General features: G+C 38.0%; 1 protein-coding gene and 1 long non-coding RNA gene across 7 annotated transcripts in view; one reads left to right on the top strand and one right to left on the bottom strand.

The window, feature by feature from the left end:
- Window positions 1–21,246, top strand: part of Nmdar2 (glutamate ionotropic receptor NMDA type subunit 2) — a 232,921-nt gene that overhangs the window by 60,357 nt on the left and 151,318 nt on the right. The window lies entirely within an intron of this gene.
- Window positions 1,817–3,662, bottom strand: LOC117228562 (uncharacterized). Its single transcript, XR_004492339.2, has 2 exons — window positions 3,295–3,662; window positions 1,817–2,720 (listed from the first exon to the last, which is right to left on the bottom strand). It is a non-coding gene; the product is annotated as an uncharacterized LOC117228562 (long non-coding RNA).

Genomic DNA, 21,246 nt, shown 5'->3' with positions numbered 1-21,246 from the left:
AAAGTGGCACGCACGTCCCAGCTGATTCCAAACGAAAACCTGCGAAAACCGAGAAAAATGTCCTACTATTATTTTGTTTTTTTATTCCCGCGCCTGTGAAAATAATAAACCGAGTTTTTTTATAGCGGCAGAGAGAAAATCTGAAACGCGCTGCACGGAATTAATTAACGAAAATCGTTAAATTCTTTCGGTTGATCATGTTTCCGAAAAATTTCGGGGTCTTTCAATTTTCATAGAGGTTAGCGCGTTTCGTTGAAGCTAATACAATATGTCGTGAATCGTGGCGGAACAATGAAACTTGGCTTGTAAGAATTGCTTCGAGCGCAAAGGGTTAACTTCAATGTATAAACACTAACGATAGAAAGGTAGGATTTTATTTCGGTTTAAAAGACGCGAATAAAGTTCATATTAAGCAGACCATGTTCAAAATCTTCGTAACAAGGACATGATAATAAGTGCCGAAAGTCAACACCAAAAATTTCCATAAAATCTAAATAATTTGATTAACGGAAAACTTAACAGAATCTGGAAAGTTAAAGTCGCTCGTATAGTAATGAATTTTCTGTTGTTTCAAATGTATTTTAATGTGACAGAAATATGTTAAGAGGCTATTTGGATAACGCCCGTTGGAAGTCTTCACTTTTGATAAAACGTTTTGAATTTTTCGGATGAGGAAGACTACAATATAGGTTACAAAGCAGATAGGTCGCTCTTTGAAGTATGAGAGGCAAAGGCAGTATTGCGCTTATCATTCCAGTCAACAGAAAGAAGAGAATGGAAAGGTGAAGCGGAACACAGGCAGTTGACGGAAATCGGAAATCGCAGCGAATCGGAAAACACTAACACGCCTCGCCACCTTTCTGACGAGGACGCGACCCGTCCAATGAATAACGCGTCACCTTGTGTGTGAGAACAGAAAAAACGGCAAACAATGATAGTTGGCAGATGATAATATGAGAACGAAAAAAAATACCTTCGCACGAAAAGAGGCTGCGTTGGATGAGCAATTCTTAACAAAAGTTCGTGGAAAGTGATCACGCTAAAAATATTGTGCAGCCAAAATGAATCTAATTTTTTATTATCAGACGATATTTGTTGAAATTATTGACGACTCTTGTAGAATATACGCGTAAATATATTTATTTATTTCTGTATTTATTACAGACGCGTCGATGTGCTTTTCGGCGGTCATAAAATAAAAGATTTGAAATTATTGATTTTATTATTACTTTGTGAGATACGATAAAGAGATGGTTTTCAGGGATGCGAATGAAATTCTTACGAATTTCTGCGTGTGAAAAGAGGCACGACTAGAAATTCTGCCAGTTGCTATTCAACTAACATTAATAAGTTCGAAACTTTTGACTTTCGTGCTCAAATCTGTCCATATACCCTTCCTAGACTGCTGTGTACACACTACAAACTTTTAATTTGGAAACTTGTAGTCTAATAAAGAATGGCGAACTCCGACTGAAGTTACTTTCGTGCGAGATTTCATACGTCAAGAAAAATAGCATGAAGATCAGTGACCTACTAAAATCGTTGGTATCGGTAACCTTGTATTGGGTAACGTGGATGCGAAATTTGTCGAATAGAAAACTGGTCCTGCGAGACTTTTAGTTTTTTTTAGTAGAAATACATAACTCGACTGCGGATTCTATGCGATTGTGTCAAAAATGAATTAACCGAACAGGAAACATTTAAAAGATGTTAATATATTATTGCACAGTGAATTCTCCAAAATTGTTCCTCAGCTTCTAAACAAAAATGGAGAATTTGGGAAGAACAGATTATTATTATCTTATAATAATCAGTATCAAGATTATTATTTTATTTCTTTTCAAATAGTTTTTATTAACATTTTGTATACATTATTTTTCTCCTATTTATAAATACAATGCAAAAGTAGATTATTTTATTTTAATTTCGTTATACCGATATAGATTTTGCATGCTCCGAAATAATAACAAAACGCTATCAATTAACTCGGCCCGTGCTCGGTTCGTCGATAAGCATAAACGAACCTTGACCGGTTAATCAATATCTTGTTGCGATGAATTCTATGTCGTTCATAACACTATCGGTGTAACTTGCATCAGCAGTTTCATAAGGTAATTTCCAGCAAAAGGGTGAAAACAATGTAGCATTAATTGAACGTTTATTAAACGACGCGATGACTTTCCGGCAACGTTAAAGTCTGCGGAAACTGTTCTACTAAATATCGAATTTCCTGGACACGAAAGTCCATAGATTCCCTGTGGCCTCCATTAGAGAACTTTGGGCGTTGTTCGTCGTTATTTAATTTGTCTTAAATCAGAAGGGACCACGAAGTTAACGTCGCCCAGGAGTCTGTTCAGTCGGAGCCAGTTCCTAGCTTCATGGTTCTTGCAGTCGCATGAAGAAGGACGACTAACCTCGATGAACGTCGTCAAGGTGGGTGAAAATTGCCGTGTAACCTGGCAACTCGATGCACATTATTGGCGAATCGCCAAATTCCATCCCGGCTACATAGAATCATCCAATCCACGATCCCGTTTGGTCGGGGACTCGGTTTTCCTCTTCTTTTCGTGCGGCATTATTTCGTTACTAGTCGCTCGGCCGTGTACCCGGCGAAACTTTCGTTGAATATTATCGGAAGAACTTTACGTGAAACTTTTTATTACGCACTTTGTAGAAAGAACTTTTCATCGGGTCCTTTGTGCGATGCTTAATTTAACCGTCTAATAAAAAGATATTAGAATGTGTAAAAAGGATTCCGCTTCGTTACGATTTAAATGTGAATATCAAAATCTGTTTCCGTGAACGAATGAACATATATTTTCATATTTCTGGCTTAATATTCGGACACGATATTGTTAGAAGTTGAAAGAAATGAAATTTGAAATGTTTAATTCTATATTTACTTTACGCCACAGCATTTGTTTGACCGTCGGATCCGTAAAGATTAAATTTGCTTTCATCCGAAACATCAAATGAAAGATCTCTAAAACATTTGCGATTACAACACGTTACACACTCGTACGTACAGATCTTTTGTCTACACTATAATATAGTATATTTCAGAATAGAGGAAACGAAAGAATGATGAGTCGGAAATTATCTCGTCGAGGACTTTCTCGTGCGATTTTGTATTCCGGAGTCGGGAGTTTCGGCTTTTGCTGACCGAGGTTAAGACAGCTGGTTCTGAGAGATCATTTCAAGGAGAACGGCGCAGAGAAATGCAAGAAGAGACTTAACCGGAACAACCGGGCTCTTATTCGGAAAAGGTGGCAGTGACATCATCTATCGACTTACCTGTCGAGGATACCAAACTTCTCGATGTCGTCCGACGAACTTCTACCAGAAATTATCCCAACGGTATCGAACTTTTTCCGCCTCCATTTTCTGCTCTAAAGACTCCGGGAACTTCATTATTTCCATCAAGGCTGCAACTTCTGTCAGTCGTCTCCAATTCTTTTCTGCACTTGTTAAAACATTTGCGCAAGGAAATCGAGCTCGCGAACTTTGATCATAACGAGCGTCTCGCCGTAAAATTGAAGAGGATCGTCGTTTGGACGTTTCATTCGATCGATGGTGTAACCAAATTCAAGTCTCGACGCACGTTATCAGCGTAATACAGCTCTCCTTAGTTAAATTGTCTTAACTAACATTTTCGATCGTCCAAAAAATAAAGCTTTAAATTAATAACATCCATTTTAAATAACCAAATAGATGGAATTGCGTTTGGAACTAAATATTTTCAAATATCCAGAAAAGTGGTAAATTAGTAAATAAGCCAATTTAACTAATTGATTTCGAGGAAACGATTGAACGTCGTCATTTATTTACTTCGTGTTATCGATTGAACGCAACAAATTCTAGAAATGCAAACAGTCAAGTTTATACGAACCTTGTGCAAATACTTTTGTTGTCTTAAAAACGTATAATAAATACGAAACATGCCGCATAGCTGGAAACGTAGCCATTCGTAAAGTCACGTGTAATGTCGGGCAACGTTGTCCACAGAATCTCGTTGTATCCAGCGCTAAATCATCGGTAAGATTGTCAATCAGCAGCGGTGCCGTGTTAATCCGTCTTTTATGCGGCCGCGGAATCGTAAACCGATGAAATCGCATCGATCGATGCTCGAAGAACCTAGGAATTCATGTCGTACCGATCTCAATGCTGTTACTGGTCCCCGCTGTACATTTCGATGCACGTTATATCGACAGATGCGACAGGGGGCGGCGGGATAGCGCGACGGTTATCTCATCGGCGGATCGAGCCAAGAGGCCAAGGTTAGCTTTATTTCGAACGCGGGCACCAGCTTCTGGTATCGTGCCCGCGCCAATGGTCCGGCCGCATTTCCGCCAACGTCGCGTTCCATTCTCGACGAGTGGAAAAAATGCAAACCGAGCTGTCGCGACGCTCGACAACTATTAAGCCCCCAACCGCAAATAGCCGATTCGAGTTTCAGATTTTCGAAAGGTTTGTTACACGATCCCAATCTATTCTGTTCCGATTGTTAGCCGATATTTACGGGCTGATTCCATTTAGAATGCATACAAAATTCTAATCTATGCAAGTAAGGTTACACATCGCGACGGGAAGATAGCGAACTACAGGGTGTCCCAAACATGTCTCGCAATCCGAAAGTAGGGGATTCCTAAGGTCATATGAAGCAACTTTTTCCTTAACGAAAATGCAATCCGCGGCTTCGTTTACGAGTTATTAACGAAAAACAGTGACCAATGGGAGGCGAGCTCGCTTGGCGCGAGACGGCCGAGCCAATGAGCGGAACTGGGCTTCGTGCGCTGGTTGGCTGGGCCGCCTCGCGTCAGCCGTACTCGATTCTTATTGGTCACTGTTTTTCGTTAATAACTCGTTAACGGTGCCTCGGAGAACATTTTTGTAAAGGAAGAAGCTGCTTCAAGTGATCGGAGGAACCCGCCATTTCCGGATTGCGAGACATTTTTGGGACATCCTGTAGATAACAATGTGCTCGAATTGCGAGGAAAAGCAATGAGAAAACCTACGATTCCCCGTGAGATGGGGAAGTCCGGGGATGCGTATATAGACATTTCGTACATAGACAATTACTTTTTCACACATAGAAAACATTAGAATTCTTGCTAGATTTCCAATCTCAGAGCATATTACATGATTGAGCATATTTTGTAACACAAAAAACCAAATTATACTCTCCAGGAATAAAGGAAGATATTTTAGCCTGTAATTATTCATCGGGAGACGATAATCACAATTCGTGCTATGAATATTTTATCGATTATAAATTCATGAAGCGATACTCGTTTATAAAGTAACCGTGCACATTGTTACGGACAGAAAGTTTGTGTTACATTGGAAAGTTACCGTGACTATAAAATAAAATTGAAAATTAAATTACAATAAAGTCAATCAAAACATGAAATACTGAACAGTTAACAATAGTTACGTGTTGTACTAAATGATATCGTATGCTCGTTCTACCATGATACTTGGAACTTTCCAAACAGTCGTTATGTGTTCAGAACAGAAATAATAACGTTATGAATGCTTCAATAAGTGTCATCCCATATGGGACTACTATTCCGAGGTCGCTCTTTAACGAACTATTAATTTTCCCTGAATGAGCGGTAAAGTTAAATGTACTAAATCCAATTCGAGGTGAAACATACCAATTACAACTGCTAAAGCGATGGGCTTCCTTTATACAGAGCGTGAGCACGTGTCTACATGCTGAAATATTATATGTTAATAGTTTAGTTAAACTCGTTAATTGGTCCAGCTGTTATGTTTCGCACTTAACAGGATGTTCGAAACTTGAAGTACGAACTGAAGAACTGTTTTGAGGTCGTATATTGACGTCCATTGCAGCTACTCACTGTTCTCAATGTCGCTGCCGAGCATAATTTCCACAGAACGTTACAGTTGAAACGGGAAATTGTAACACGTATTTGAAGAACGTCGTTTTACATTTCTAATTTTAATAAATAAATAATTAATTGAACTTAAATTAAGAAATTTAATATATCTTAATGTAATAAATTTCAAGTTAATTATGGTGGGAAATAAATTAAAGGCACAGTAATTGGTTACTCCACAGTAATTAGTTACATTATCCTATAATACGTCAAATGTAGACAAAAGGTCGATAGAAAAATTAACAGTCGACTTAATCAACTACAAATCTACTAGAACAAATTTTAACGACAACTGAACAAACATTTAGAGCACTATCTTCATATATTACGTTCAATAGAGGGTGTCCCATAACCATGTTAACACCCAAAAAAAGAGTGATTCCCGAAGTCATTTGAAGTAACTTTTTCCTTAGCGAAAATGCAATCCACGAGTTATTAACGAAAGACAGTGACCAATGAGAGGCGAGCGAAATTGGGTTTCGACCGCTCATTGGCTCGGCCGCCTCGCGCCAGCAGATCTCGCCTCTCGTTGGTCACTGTCTTTCATTAATAACTCGTGGATTGCATTTTCGCAAGAAAAAGTTACTTCGAATGACCTCAGGAATCACTCCTTTCCGGGTGTTAACATAATTATAGGACACAGATATACAGACATAGATACACAGTGTACCGATTATTTTCAATCCTAACTTTCAGTACATAACATTATCGATAATATCTATCTTCGATCATCGATACATTAATCAGTAGACTGCACGAGCATATACCAGTCTCGTTTTACTGACTTTCTATAAAATGCAGTTAAGGCGAGTCTCGCTCCCCATAGTAATAACTTTGGTACGTAAAACTGTATTGAGTATCACTAAATTTTTCATCGTTTTTGAAATATTTTATAAGCTATAAACGCATAAATCCGGGATAGTTCAACCACTTTTTGGAAAGAAATCATAGCGTCATCTTTCAGATATTTCTTATTTTCGAAAAATTAAAGCGGTCTCCGATAAATTGAAATATGTATAAATTATACTTGAAATATGGTATAATATATACATTCGAAAGTTTATTAAATAGAGAATAAGAAATGATTAAGGTGCAAGGGTTCAGAAATTAATGTTCATCGAGATTTTCTTTGGTTGATTTTTAATGCAAGAAATGTTCAAAATGTTGTCTAATACAATTAACGCAAGCATACAGATGATTAAGCAATGCGACTGATTAAGTGTTTCATATATTTTGTCAAGTGGCCTTTGCGTGGAATCGCGGTCGCAATAATCCGGTTAAGGGTTAATAAATCTAAACCAAATATCCTACATTAATTACACCAGGTACTTGGGTGAAACCTCATTGAATACTTTGTCCTGAAACACGCGGACCACAAACGCACCGCATTTATGTACACTTACGCTACGCGTTCTACGATTCGGCTTCACCACTATGATGGACATCTCCATAATTCACGTAGTTCCGCAACCTACCTAATGACCTTCTGGATCTCTGTTCCTGCACAGCAAACTTTGGACCAAAGTGAAACGTGACACTGACAATGAACGCGTTTCGGTCATTGTTTAATGTTGTCCCTGGTTCAAAAAGCAATCAATGCTATGAATTCGTATGCAAGAGACTGGCTATATTTGCGGTAACAGCAAACTTAGTTCATTACCAATTCCCAGACACCGCATTTACTACATAAATTGTTTAAAATGCCGGTTCAATCCAAAATTCTGTACAATACAAAATTCGAAAAGTGTCTACACAATTAAAAGGTCGTCGGAAATCCTTCAATAGGGATAAAAAGGAACGATTTGCCAGGTCAGGGCGTAGCCCCAAAATGCCACGCCTACTGACCCCATAACTTCGTTTCTGATGCAAGCCACGCGAAGTGGTGCGCAACAATTCTAAATATCTAAACAAAAAAGATCAATAATAAAGAAATATTGAAACACCATAAATTGTGATTACTAATGTTCTGACGGGAAACATGTCATCGTATAACAATTACTAAAGAAATATCTAGAACGATTTGATGTGCCCAGTGATTGCACATTATTTTGGAAAAAAAAATGAGAAAAATTGAAATATGCTTGAAGTAAACAAATGTAGTCGAAAACAAATGGCACCGAACCCCAGTCAATCAAATGTAGTAACAATTGGCAATACGCGACACATTATGGATTCGCGTGCAAACAAATTGCATTTCGACGGAGTTCGCGTTCACATTGTCTCGAGAAGCAATTATCCGGAGAATGAATCGTATCGAGTGTATTTTTTTCATTTCGTATTGGTTCATGTTCAATTACTGTTCTTACCACACCTCGCCCAGTACATTGGCTATATTCTCAGGATTTAATAAAGACCTTAGCGAAGGAAGAGAGGCTCATTGTCCCATTGTTACCAGCGGATGTACTACGGGTTTCAGTCATCGTTCTTCACCCTCGTTCCAAGCGTGTGCTCCGTTCACGCTTCTTTCACGGGATTCTCCTAAAAGCGTCTTCTAACCCGGGACAAAAGTAGGATCGCTATTTTTCGTGTAATAAACCACACACTGTACAACCTCCGGTGTGCATTCCACACGTCCACTTGTGGCGAAGACACATCGCCACGGAAACCTTTTACATCATATATTTACGCCGCCCACGCGTTGACAATGCAATATTTTAGGACGTTACGGCGTGCGGTTGCGAATTCGTGGACAAGATTAATCTCGCAAAGCCTACCATAAACATCTGAAATTGAGAATAATACCGTGTCTTTACAATGATTACTGTATTCTCTTTTATTGAAAATATTGCATTTGTATTTCTTCCGGTTCGATTTCTCGAAGGTTCCTGATCTTTCGAGATCGTCGGACTCGTTAGGACGATCAGGACGGGATACATTATACAAATACATTTTTACATTTAATACAAAAGTCAGACGTACGTGATAATTATACATATACATGAATTTTCAAAAATATGTACGTTCATTGTGTAAACTTTTTGAACAGAAGCGATATAGATATAAGTATAGAAGAATAAATGTGAAGAGTAACGCATAAATAAATAAAAAAAAGTAAATACAAAATAGATCTGACAAAATAAGTGCGCCCAATATCATACAGGGTACAGCGTGAAGTATGCTATGTAAACGAATAGAAACTGATTTCTTATGCAGCTACACACGAAAAGTGTTAGAGAATATTTGTTCACCTAAAGTTTCGTTTTCCAGAAAATCGAGTTTAAAAATTCAGCATGCATAGCTATCGCCGAAGAGATATTGGCTAACGTGTCTGTGCATAATTTACCGTTCCTCCTTCTTGTAAACATTAGACTTTGCAATAAATTTTACCGCTTCGGCGACGTTTCGACGGTATTTAGGTCCAAAAAGCGGTCCAAAATGTTCTTAGACCGGAACCGTATATAGGGTGTTCCACTAAACCGAGCTACAGATGTGTACAAAATCTTTTCGGGAACAAAATTTTTTCTATCCGTATGTAGCAAAGCAAGCTTGCTCGACTAATTTGAAACCCAATTTCTCGGTAAACTAAGCAGGGAGTAACGGAATTTTGTTGCGGAATTTGCACTTATTTTTACGCGAAAGACTACTTTGTACCCGTTTGTGTCATAGTTTTAGTTGCACCGTGCCGAATTCCTTCGGAAACTATTCGTATTGCAACTTTTCCTTTTGCTTGGAGGTGCAATATCGACGAACGCTCCCATGAATGCGATGCGCGGATTCCAATTCACCGATCCACGGATTAATTAAAAGCTTTTGGTGACGCATGAGGCGAGATGGGTTCGTTTCCTTTTTTCCTTTGGTTTAGCTTCGTCTCGCGATCTGTCTCCTATACGCCGCCAACACGTTGTATGCCCGTCTTTATTTTAAATCTTTTGACACCTAATATCAATCAACAACCATTACGACGTTATTAGGTGCACATATAATTCGAGTATTCGTAAATCCGATTACGCAACATTACTGGTTCCGATACAATTGCAAACGCTGTACAATATGGAATTCAGTTAGATGCGAGGAACTGCATTGCATCGCATTATCTATTATCGCGCAATGCGATGTTGGAATATCTGCATGGTTATTAACAATCTTTGCGTACGAACTTTGAATATAACTGTATCTCATAGGTGGATATTTTAGTAATATCTTATTTTATTGTGTCAATTCTCTGTAGGATTGTTTCATTGCGAATGTAGTTTGAGATACGAGAGAAAGAAGATAGTTGAATTACGATGATTTATTGATTTTAGTTAATGTCTAGCAATTAAATATTTATAGCCCGTTGTAATTTGAACTACATCATCATAAATCCAACATTAATATATTTACTTTCACATATATCACATATATATAATATTAACGTGTTATACTCTTTCGTTGTAATATGGTTTTTCAATCTTTTATGTTCGATGGAGAACGATGCTGAACGAGAATTAATTAGCGACCGTTAATGGTGTAATACATTTTTATAAAGTACGAAACCTGCCATTAATCGTACATGTTAAACTTCCTACATAAAATTCTCTTTTCGAAATATGCTTCTTTGATGGAGGTGAACTTTTATGATGTTTGCAGCCTCGGGAGGTCTTGTATTAATATAGAAATATCTATGTATTTAAAGCTTTCCCGCTCCGCCTCTTTAAATGAAAAACTGCACAATATACAGTTCCGTTAATAACGTAAGCCTTGGTTAACCCAGAAATGAAATACGAAAGCTCGTAACCGTAAAGTCAAACATTGCGAATATACTGTCATCCTCGTATTCTCCGTGTTTAAACAGCGGTTTGAATGTTGTGAAATCCTTTCGGGCTTTCATATGACAACCGAATGCAGGTAACAACAACTGCGCTGTACGCGATAGTCTCAGATGTATTTATTAAGTTTCGAGTTAACGTATGTACTTCATTGATTATCAGAGCGTGGGATGATCATTAATAATTTACGGAAAAGGCCCAGCAATAATTGTCTGACTTCCATTCGTCTCGTGATTAGACTGCGGATCTCTCTGGAAAATACAATGTTTGTAATAACAGTGTCCTCAAATTCTTTTTAAAGTCTTTACAGATTTGTGTATTTCACCTACTCGCTTTCGCTGTAAATGCATAAACTCCGCAACTCCATTTATTGTAGCAAAAATTGTACAAACGACGTTCCGATAAGTCCTGAAACGACGAAGTAGGATTATTCTAGCTATAGCTGGTCACCAAAGTTCCACGCTAAACAATTTTTCATGAAGAAGAAATTAGCATCGCCGTTGCTCGCGCTAATATTTCAGTCGTAAAAAGTTTTTACGCCGCCGCGACGACAGTAAAATAAGAATCGCTCGAGAAAAGTTGCAGGCATTTTTCTCATGGAAATTCTCCACGCGTGTTCTCCGGGAAAGTAGTGTCCGTTAAATTGATCAACGAGAAGGCTACGGTAATTTTACGGGCTTCTCAAGTAACTCTCGACGCATTCCTCAGCAGTGATTCGGCAACTTGTGTCATTCGTCGTAGCTATTAAAACGAGCGACGGTTCGAAAAACGGTTTCACCATAAAGGCCGCAGCTTCGGTGGCGTATCTTGACACCGGATATCTTGCGAATGATTTATTCGAATCGGGTTTTAATTTAGGTCGCCTGCGCTCGGCAGTCGTCTGTACTCCCCCTTCTTTCGTAGAAGTAAAAACGACGGAGGAGCTTTTAGCGAAAAAGAGAGCGCGAAACGGGAAAACAAACTACAAGGGGAATCGGAATAAACGAAGACGATCCGAAACAACAAGAATACCTACAATATTCCCTTCCTATAGGAATTCCTCGCAATTATCCTTCAAACTTTACTTATTACTAGACTTCGGATCTTTCTGCATTTGTAATCAAAATTGGTAGGTGAAATCTTAAAAATTTATGAGACGTCGTAAGTTTTATTTTATATAAAGATCCGTAGTCATTACAAAAAGTACAATATTCAATGTACTATCATTCCTAGATTTACGAGATGTACCCATATCTATCACTCTACTTTCATACGCAACTTATCCCACATCTCGATATTTTAATTCGTAGAGAAAGTTTATAGATAACTAGATACAGAACAATTTGAAACTACGCACAGAAACATATTAATTTTGTTTCCTTGGCATAGTTCTGAAATAAACAGTGTAAAAGCAGAGCAGGAATGATATGCAGTTGTGCAATATAGCACAACTACTGATCACGTAAGTAGCATACTGCGATTGATGATCCGGCAACTAGTAGTATAGGCAAATCATTAATCAGAGTAGCAGTAATGGGACGTTTAATGTGCTCTTAGGTAACGAATAGGGATGATGACACAGGCAATATAGGCCGACGAAACCAAAATTATGAAGCGTTACACATTGAAAACTGTGGAAATAGTAAGCGAATACTTTCCTATTTTATTTCGTATACATAACAAATTTATTACAATCTTACATCGTGTATAAACGATACGTATAATCTTCTATCGAGTATAAATAATATATTCGGTACAATATTGAATTATTCTATTCATCCATCAGAAACTTTGTCATCGTGAAAAATGAATACGTTTCTCTCTTAGTTTTTAACGGATACAAGATTGCGCTTAATTGGCGCCGTTATTACATTTAGAGTTTGTTAATTTTTTATCAAGGTTTTACCACTGCTTCATATTACGTACTGCTCCACATTATAATTGCATTAAACGAAATAAAAGTAGTGAAATGAAATGTATCCATGTTAATTATTTGGTACACTTTCCATTCGTTACGGACCGCGGCTAGAAAATGTGACAGAACTGCTCGCGAGCATTTAACGGACTTATTCTACGGGCATTTTGGCGTTTCAGCCATTGAAATTATTAAAATTCTATGCGCATATTATTCTTGCCAGCGCTATTTCTCTTAGCCTCGCATTATGCGACGAATCGCTAGTAACGATATGCAAAGTAGACGGTGCTTACTTTGTGGAACTGCCGTTATCACGGGTGCCTCATCAAATTTATGGGAGCTTTCTCTACACGCAAGGCCAATCGTTACGGTTTTCCTTTGAAAACTTTCATCTGCGTTGGCATATATATATATATATATATTGCTGGCGCAGAAAACGATAATAATACGAACCGGTCGAACGATACGTGTATTAACACTAGAAAGACTGAAACTTAGTATATACCTATATTGCCCAAAAGCAGTCAAAATGACTGCATTGTGAAAGAATAACTAACGTATAAAGAAATTTGTTTAAAATTAATTTTAATACTTTTTTACTACTTACTTATACTAAAATAATTCAGAGATTACTCTGTTATCGTTGTGAGTATAATATTATTTAAAACATTATAAGGTCTCTTTCAATGCTCGCTAACCATAATCAATGCTGTAAGTGAAGGTAAGGAAACATCCATAAAACATTTTCATACGTTAAATTCAGTTTTGATGAATATTTTTTGCTGAACACAGCTTAAAATAATTACAGTAAAGTTTTCACCCTCGAAATGGTTGGTATTAATGAAGTTTTCTGGTGCAACTCTCTTTCTTCACTCTTGCAAGAATCACAGAGTAAACACGAATAAAAATTTGTGTCACGTACATAGTGAGTTCAAGTCTTGTGCGAATGTAATTATGAAAAATGGTTTTTGAAATTCAGTTTTCTATTTGTAGCAATTAAACTGCACGTTTCCATGCATTTATTTGTATCAACTTCCGATGTCCAACAGGACGTGCACGTTAATCAAAATAAGTAATACGTTTTCTCAGTTCTTGCTGTAAGAAATCTTTTAGTAAATGAGAGAAATATTACTTTCATCCGAGATTTCGTAACATTAGGTATGAAATTGCAAAGGCTAGTAATAGTGCTTTCATGGAAGAATTATGATATCAATTTTTCAACTTATATCACAAATATGCAATTACACGAAGGATGGCAAAATATTGTAAAAAGTTCTACCGAATAAGATTTGTATTTTTAAACACGAAATTCGCATCGTTTTCTAGCCAGAAACCCGAGGGTGTTATGGGGAAAGCCAACAGTAACGGTTCGAATACTTTCGCGAGCGGGTGTAATTCCGAACGATTTGAAGCGTCAAAGGAAATCGAACATTCTTTCCTTGTACATCGAAAGTTGTCGAAAAAGTTTATGCCGCGTGTCGCGACGACAGCGTCGACTTCGGCGCCGTAATTGTATGCCAAACTCTCCCAGGCGAGCGGTCGGAAAGACGAAACTTTCGTTCGAACTTTCCCCTATAGTTATGTTACCGCGTCGCGAATGCTTTGAGAATATAATCGATACACCGAACCGTATAGATCCTGTTACGTTCTCTTTTGTTTACGGGGAACGTGGTGCGTCTACTGAGATACAGGGAGGAAGAGATCTTCTGCAACATAAATATCTTGTCGGGTGAAAAACGGAGTAACAGAAGAGAAAATGCACGCCAAGGTGTACCTCTAATGTTTCCTTTTGAAGCTCCTCCAATCTGGAACTTGCTCGACGATGGAGCATCGCCTATCAGAATACTTCGGATTACTTTTGCGAGATTCTGTCGACCATTATTTAGCGTTTATAAAGTAATATATTACATATATATATATTTAAATAAACTTTGATCATTTTAACATTGAAATGGTAACTGCAACTATCGTAATCTCAATTTGCACGTATGTATAAAAGACCGACTGTATTTTTAGGAATGATACTATTCCATTTTCAGAACTGTACGTCATACAATTTTTTGTAGTTACTATTTCTGCCATGAAAACAGCGAGAAGCTGAACACACTATATCGTGAAACATACGTTTACAAGACACGTGTCCAGTGAACCGTTGTTCGAACATGAAATATATTTTTTATAAAAGAATTTAACATTACAATATTGAAACAAAATATGACGTGGAAACAACAAATTTTTAGAACTTTTTCGTAGTATAATACAAGAAATTCGATGTTTCGAGAAATTTGCTTCTCACGATCGAAATATTATTTTATCACAATATTGATAAGCGCGTTATCGATAAATTTGTAACATGCTCAAAGTTCGTCTGCGAGGAATGGCAAAGTTCGAGAGAGGTCAACTTTCCATCGATGCCTGAAGGCGTTCGTTAATGACAAGGATAATCAGATTACCGCAGGGTTTATTCTTTAAGCACTCCTCCCTCCCTGGATCGATATTTTACAAACTATTTATCCATCGTTCCTTCACCAGCGATACGATTTCAAAGTCTGCCACTTTTTTCAAAATTTTCATAAACTGCGATACTCTTATAAATTACACGTTATCCAGTGTATATTAATCCTTTCAACTTCTCGAAAAAGTTGAAATCGTTAACTACATTCGTAAACAAGTTATCCTGTTTCAACACGCTGTGCATGGAAGTCGTTGCAGCGCGAAAAAAATTTGAAAGAGCTTCCAAAACGAACGGACGTGTACAAAAAGGAAGTAACAGGGCAGTGGCAGGGAAGTGGAGAGAATAGAGGGGCGGATGAATGAACTGGTAACAGGGTGAATAAACGAAGCCTTGTGCCAATATAACAGACTTTCGATCGAGCGAATAGAGCAAGGCTTTCATGATTTCCCAACTGGAAGGAGATCAGGAAGTGCTTGCAGAGTTTCTATCTGCCTTTGACGAAAAGCTAAGTAACAAATCGCTCGAGCGATGACGTAGGAATTACAGATTGGTGCCAGTTTCCCTTAGAAACGTGCTTGAAACCGTTCGATAGGCCCTGATCTTTCACTGCCAATGTTGCTAACGGGAATCGCTGATCTTCAGCCATCGAAAAAGGGTATCCTTTCATCGCGTTCGAAGATCTCGATCTCTTTCTCCCGAATCTAACCACGAAGAGCAGTAAAAGACAGATTCTACAAATGTTTGCGTGAGAAAAACATTTTTCCCATGTTCCATGATAAACTGTTTGTGCTTTTTACGCTGATTTATGATGATGAAGATAAAACGTTCTTTCTCTGCCTACCTTCGACTTCTTTTCTACAAAATATTAGTTTTTTTTCCTAAGGCTATTATCTCCGGAAAACGGTTTTACCTTTCACATTTATGCTACTCTGGTAATATTAAATGCCTGAAAATGGTCACTCTTAATGGACAGAGGTCGAACATGTTGTACACGCTATTGAATTATTTTAAAAAGAGCCTAAAGTTCGATTTTGGAGAACCAAACTTGTTTATCGTGACTTTTAAATTAAAAATACTTACACAAAAAGTTAATTTGCTATAAAACGTTTTGTCTCCTTGTTGCATTCAAGTTTTATAAAAAGCACCCCTGTATTTTTCGTAATTCCCAATACAGTCAACTATAAAATCTTCCATCAGACACATTCTCTAAGCTACATTTTCGGTACCCAATCGATTCTATGTCAGCCATTTGTAACGAATGTGGGTCGGCAGTTGATCACATAACTTGATATAACATTTTCAATTTGAATTTTCAATTTTATGTCATTGTTATAATGAAATTCAGAGGAACAGCAGCTTCTCTACAATGGCTACTGTTGTTCTTCCTGTATATTAGTCGATTACATTACTTTAATAACCTTGCTTTTGATTACTTTACATTTTGTCCTGAAAATACGGAACAACAACGGCTGATCGGGAATATTTATTTATTTAGTTAGCTCCAGTTTGAATTAATTGCAATCCTACTTTTGCAATAATTTGACGTACATAATATTTGCAGCTTTTACTTAAAATTACATATGCAGATCCGTGCTAAAACCTGTATACAATAGAAATTTTACTACCGAAAGAATAACTATGCATTTTCATCTGACCTGTCCGTGCCAATCTCTTTCCAAGCGTGAAAACGAATTTTATGGCGGCATTGTTTAGGAAGACAATGTCTCTAGATTCGTTCACCTCCGACGACTATAATAAACAATTTTTTTGTTCTCTATTATATCTCGTCAAAGAATCTTTTTGTCGTAAACGATAGCGAGCAATTCTTCCATTTACATATACAGGGTGCCTCCCGCTTTTTTCCACAGAACGACATCAACACATTCTATGAATAAGAAAGTATGTAATCATTGGTTCAGCAATGCTTCGTTATAATGCAAATAGGGGATAACAACTGACACTATTCGCGTGATAACAAAATACGATGTTATTCTTATTTGAATTAAAATAGATTTTTACAGGAATTCAGATGATAGTAGATTTTTATATAGAAATTTAAATAAAAATTTAAGTAATAGTAGATGTTTAATACACAAGATGAATTGATTTGTAATAAAAATTTGAATGAATTGATTTTAAACGAGAGTGAAGTTAATTATAATAAATTTTTATTATAATCGATTTTTAATAGAAATTTTAAATTACAATAGGTTCTTAATATAAATCCAGATTGTAATTAATTTTATATAAGGGTGAAATGGATTATCGTATATTTTTTTACGTATAATTCAATTATAATGAATTTTTTAAATGAATCTTTTTATTTCCATTTATACGTACATTTTATGGTTTCAAGTGTAAGCTCTAGTATTTAATTGATTTAAATTTGATTTAAATTTAAATGCAAGTTCGGAAATGATAAGGAATATGCACGTGACTATGCGAAGATCGCAACTTTGCATTACTACTTTTATTATTATACAAATATTCTCTATCCCATCGGTGCGATAGACAGTCGATTCGTCCGATCAAATATCTCCAGCTACGGAAATGCACATGATGTTCGAAAATCCACATGTTTGTCACTCCTTGACCCAGTTGAAATTCGTAGAACTCCGATCTATCGAGGGTAAACTCAATTTCCGAATGCCGAAAAGTCTCTCGTTATCGATTATCACTTTCGTTTGTTGTCATCGCGAGTACTGGTATAGGTTCGGATAACGCGAGCAAAGCGCTGACAGTCCGCTGGGACGCGATCAAACAGCATTAACCGATCAGCGTGGCTCATAAACCGCCTGCGAACGTCTTAAATGGAAATTCCTTTATCACTTCCCGTGAAAAGTTCGCAGTCGTACCGGCTTTTATGGTGTCACCTGCTCTTTCTGGCCCCGTCGCGTCGCCGAGGTCGGGGGGATCGTATTCTCGGCACCGGTGAATTTTATACGGCTTGTCGAGAAGCGGAATCTCGTCGCAATTGGCTCAAGTTATGTACGGAATTCGATTATCCGGACACGAAAGTGTGGGTCGATGCGGAAAGTGGAAGTCCGATCGTTGGCGGTTACGCGAGTGCGACAGCGAAATTATCTACGCCGCTGAAGAGCACGCGATCGCCGCCGAAAGAGATTCAATCTCAAACTGTAGATAATTGCCCGGTTTGGTCATTGTAACGTGCTCGTGGTTTAATTGGTGTTCATTAGCACGGTATTTTAATTAAACGATGTTAGGAAAGTAACTCTTTGCCTGCCGCAATTTGATTAGTTCAGGAATGTTTAGAGGATGCTATGTATAACGAAACAGAATTTCTACTTTAACTTGAACAATGTTACATCCTACCCCATGGCCCTTAGTATTAATATTATTACAATTATGGAAATGTGCAATACTTTTCTCTTTACGTATAGTAGGGTGTGTATCAAAACTAATTATCAGATACGAATTCGGAACCGTTTCCATAATACCGAGTTTAACCCTTTGCACTCGAAGCCATTTTAACTGTAAATCTAAAATAATTTTTCCGACTTACGGTACAATTTCCATTTTGCAGGACAAAGTGCATTTTATGCATATGAAATTGAGTCTCGCGATTCATACAACGGTTACGCTTTTAATAATGTTTAAAATTTCAGTTTCGATGAGATATAAAAATGATCTTAGAACGTGATATAACCATTTTAGTGGTGCCTCAGGGTCACCACTCGAGTGCAAAGGGTTAAGCATCTAGTATTAAATCCTATGCACTTCGAGATCGTCTCTGGCATAAGAACACTGCTCTGCTTAAAACTCTTAAGCCATCTCTGAAGTACCACTATTTTTCTCTGACACTCTTAAGTCGCAGCGTGACGACGTTACTTTTCCTCGAGGTTCTATAGGAAAACAATTACAGTGAAAATAGTTAACATTTGTCAAGTAGACAGTTGGCAAACGATACGGTATCTGATTGCGTAACGATAGTTCGTTCGCAATGCGACACCCCCAAAAAATCAATGCTTGTGAAACAATCGTTCGCACAAAAACTTGAGTATACTAAATGAATAATATCAAACAGACTGAGAACCGCGTCCTTAAAATCGATAGACGAATAAATAAAATCAAGAAAAACGCTCAACGATATTGTCGCTCCCGAAGAATAATGTACGAGCCAGGTAGCACGTGATTCTTGGCGAATCATTACTACTAAATTCTGTTTCACAGCGCCATTACGTCGCGTGGAGAACGATACTGTACAGAATAGTTCTACGGTCACGTTATCACGGTAGAAGATCGTTTGAAACGTAAAACCGGCATAGAAAATGAGTGGAAACAGCAGTCCTCGAAAGCTTCCCGAGCTGTCGCCGTAGTTTACACTGTAGAACCGAAATGGATGACATGAACACGGGGGAAACGCACAGGTACAGAAATGTAGTCACATTATTATTAAACGGGACGGAGCCGTTGCCGTCGCGGGATGGATAAACGGGCAAACCGGAAATGCGACCGCGTCATTATGTGCGGGTAACTGTCGTTCATTCTGAAGAACCACTGTCACGGTCCAGTAAAAATAGAAGCGTCGCTATGTATCTGGATTTCCAGCATTGCAATTTCACCTAGAAATGAAAAGGGGGAAACACGTGGGAGACCCGGAGTGGTCTTTCTTGGAAAGACACCTTGTATCGGAACAGCTCGAAACGTTGATTCGATCGAATTACAGCTAAATAAAGAATTGCAAAAGTTTCGCCGTCTCCGACGACCAGATGTTGCAGCGACATTTTGCTCCGACGTCGTTCTCGATATCGGTCGATGTTTCGTGAACCAGTACCGTGCACGTACGACTAATCAATCTAACGAGTTAGCAATACTTTGGTCAGAATTTATTCGACGCTCTTTCTCTCTCTCTCTCTCTCGCACTCTCTCACTCTCTCACGAAATGTCGGCAACCATAAAGGCGAGCCACGAGGCTCGAAGAACGACGATTTCAATTCTAGGACTGACTGCTTACAATTCTTACCCGACGACAATCGGAGAGAAATCACTGTACTCTCATACCTGACGCGGTTACAGTTCCGACCCCGCGTCTTTCACGGAGAGATTACTGTATTCAAATAGCCAGTCTTGAATTTAATATTTGGTTTACGCTTAGGTACTTAATCCGTATCGTCATCGACTTAATCCAGAAGCTTATTGTTTCAGAGAATCGTAGTACTTTATCAGAGCGGTAGCGAATGGAGTTTATGAACGTGTACGCTTTGAAAAACCCGGTAAAACATTCGAGATACGTATTAATCCGCGAGTCGTAGGCGAGAAGAAACATGAATCTCTGACATAGAATCGTTGTTCTAGTTTCGTACAACAGTGCAGTGTTCAGACGATTTAGATTGTTCAACGACTGTCTCGTTGAATAGGTTGCATTTGGTGGTGCGCTGGGAATACCAGCATGTATGGGGGCACTTGATGAATACCTAGCACGTTACAAATCGTTGCATAGGGGCGGGATATTTCCCTCGGAATTGTAACTCCGTATAACGCCATATCCGCTCGCTGCAGAAAGTAATATGCTGAACGGAACGTCTTTTCTAATGAAATCTGTCGCATGTACAAAATTCACTCGAGTTAGATCTTTCACTGCCGCTGGCAGAGAATACTCGGTCGAAAGCATGGCTACGATACTGGAAAGAATTATTCGGCGTTTATTAGAAACGGGAAAAATTATTGCATATAGTAGCAACATATGGTAGCCTGAAATTCGTGATTACAATGAGAACACAGAGATAGCACGGCTCGCATTATTTATTCAGTATAATAAATCACAATTCGTTATGAATTGTTACAATACCTTTAGGAAACGATACTTTGTTGAATAACGAAACAATCTTCTGAACGAAATTAAAATGAATTTTGAAAACTTGTACAAAATTAGCGTCGCCCATGTGACCTACATGACGCTCAACATGTTAATTTGTACTAGTACAATTACTTTCCATGCTTGTTGAATTATTATTTAAAGCACGAAAGTGCGACTCCATCGAGTTTTAATGACAGCGTCCTAAATGTTATTTCTGAAGATAAGAATGATCGTCTCCGCGTGAATGAGATATATGAATGTTGAATACAAAGGATCCGTGTCCCAGCCAAGACAAAAGAGTTTCGGGACTGTTCAAGCTGGATTTGAGAAGACTGCGATTCGAGGAGTGTACGTGCCTTGTGAAAGCGTCAGATGCGATAGCCGACTATGTAGTGTGAATGCAAAGGCTTCTATGGATAAGATTGCAT

This window comes from Megalopta genalis, chromosome 13 (genome assembly GCF_051020955.1).
Source record: "Megalopta genalis isolate 19385.01 chromosome 13, iyMegGena1_principal, whole genome shotgun sequence".
Classification (NCBI taxonomy): domain Eukaryota; kingdom Metazoa; phylum Arthropoda; class Insecta; order Hymenoptera; family Halictidae; genus Megalopta; species Megalopta genalis.
This window is presented reverse-complemented; position numbering and strand designations above follow the sequence as displayed.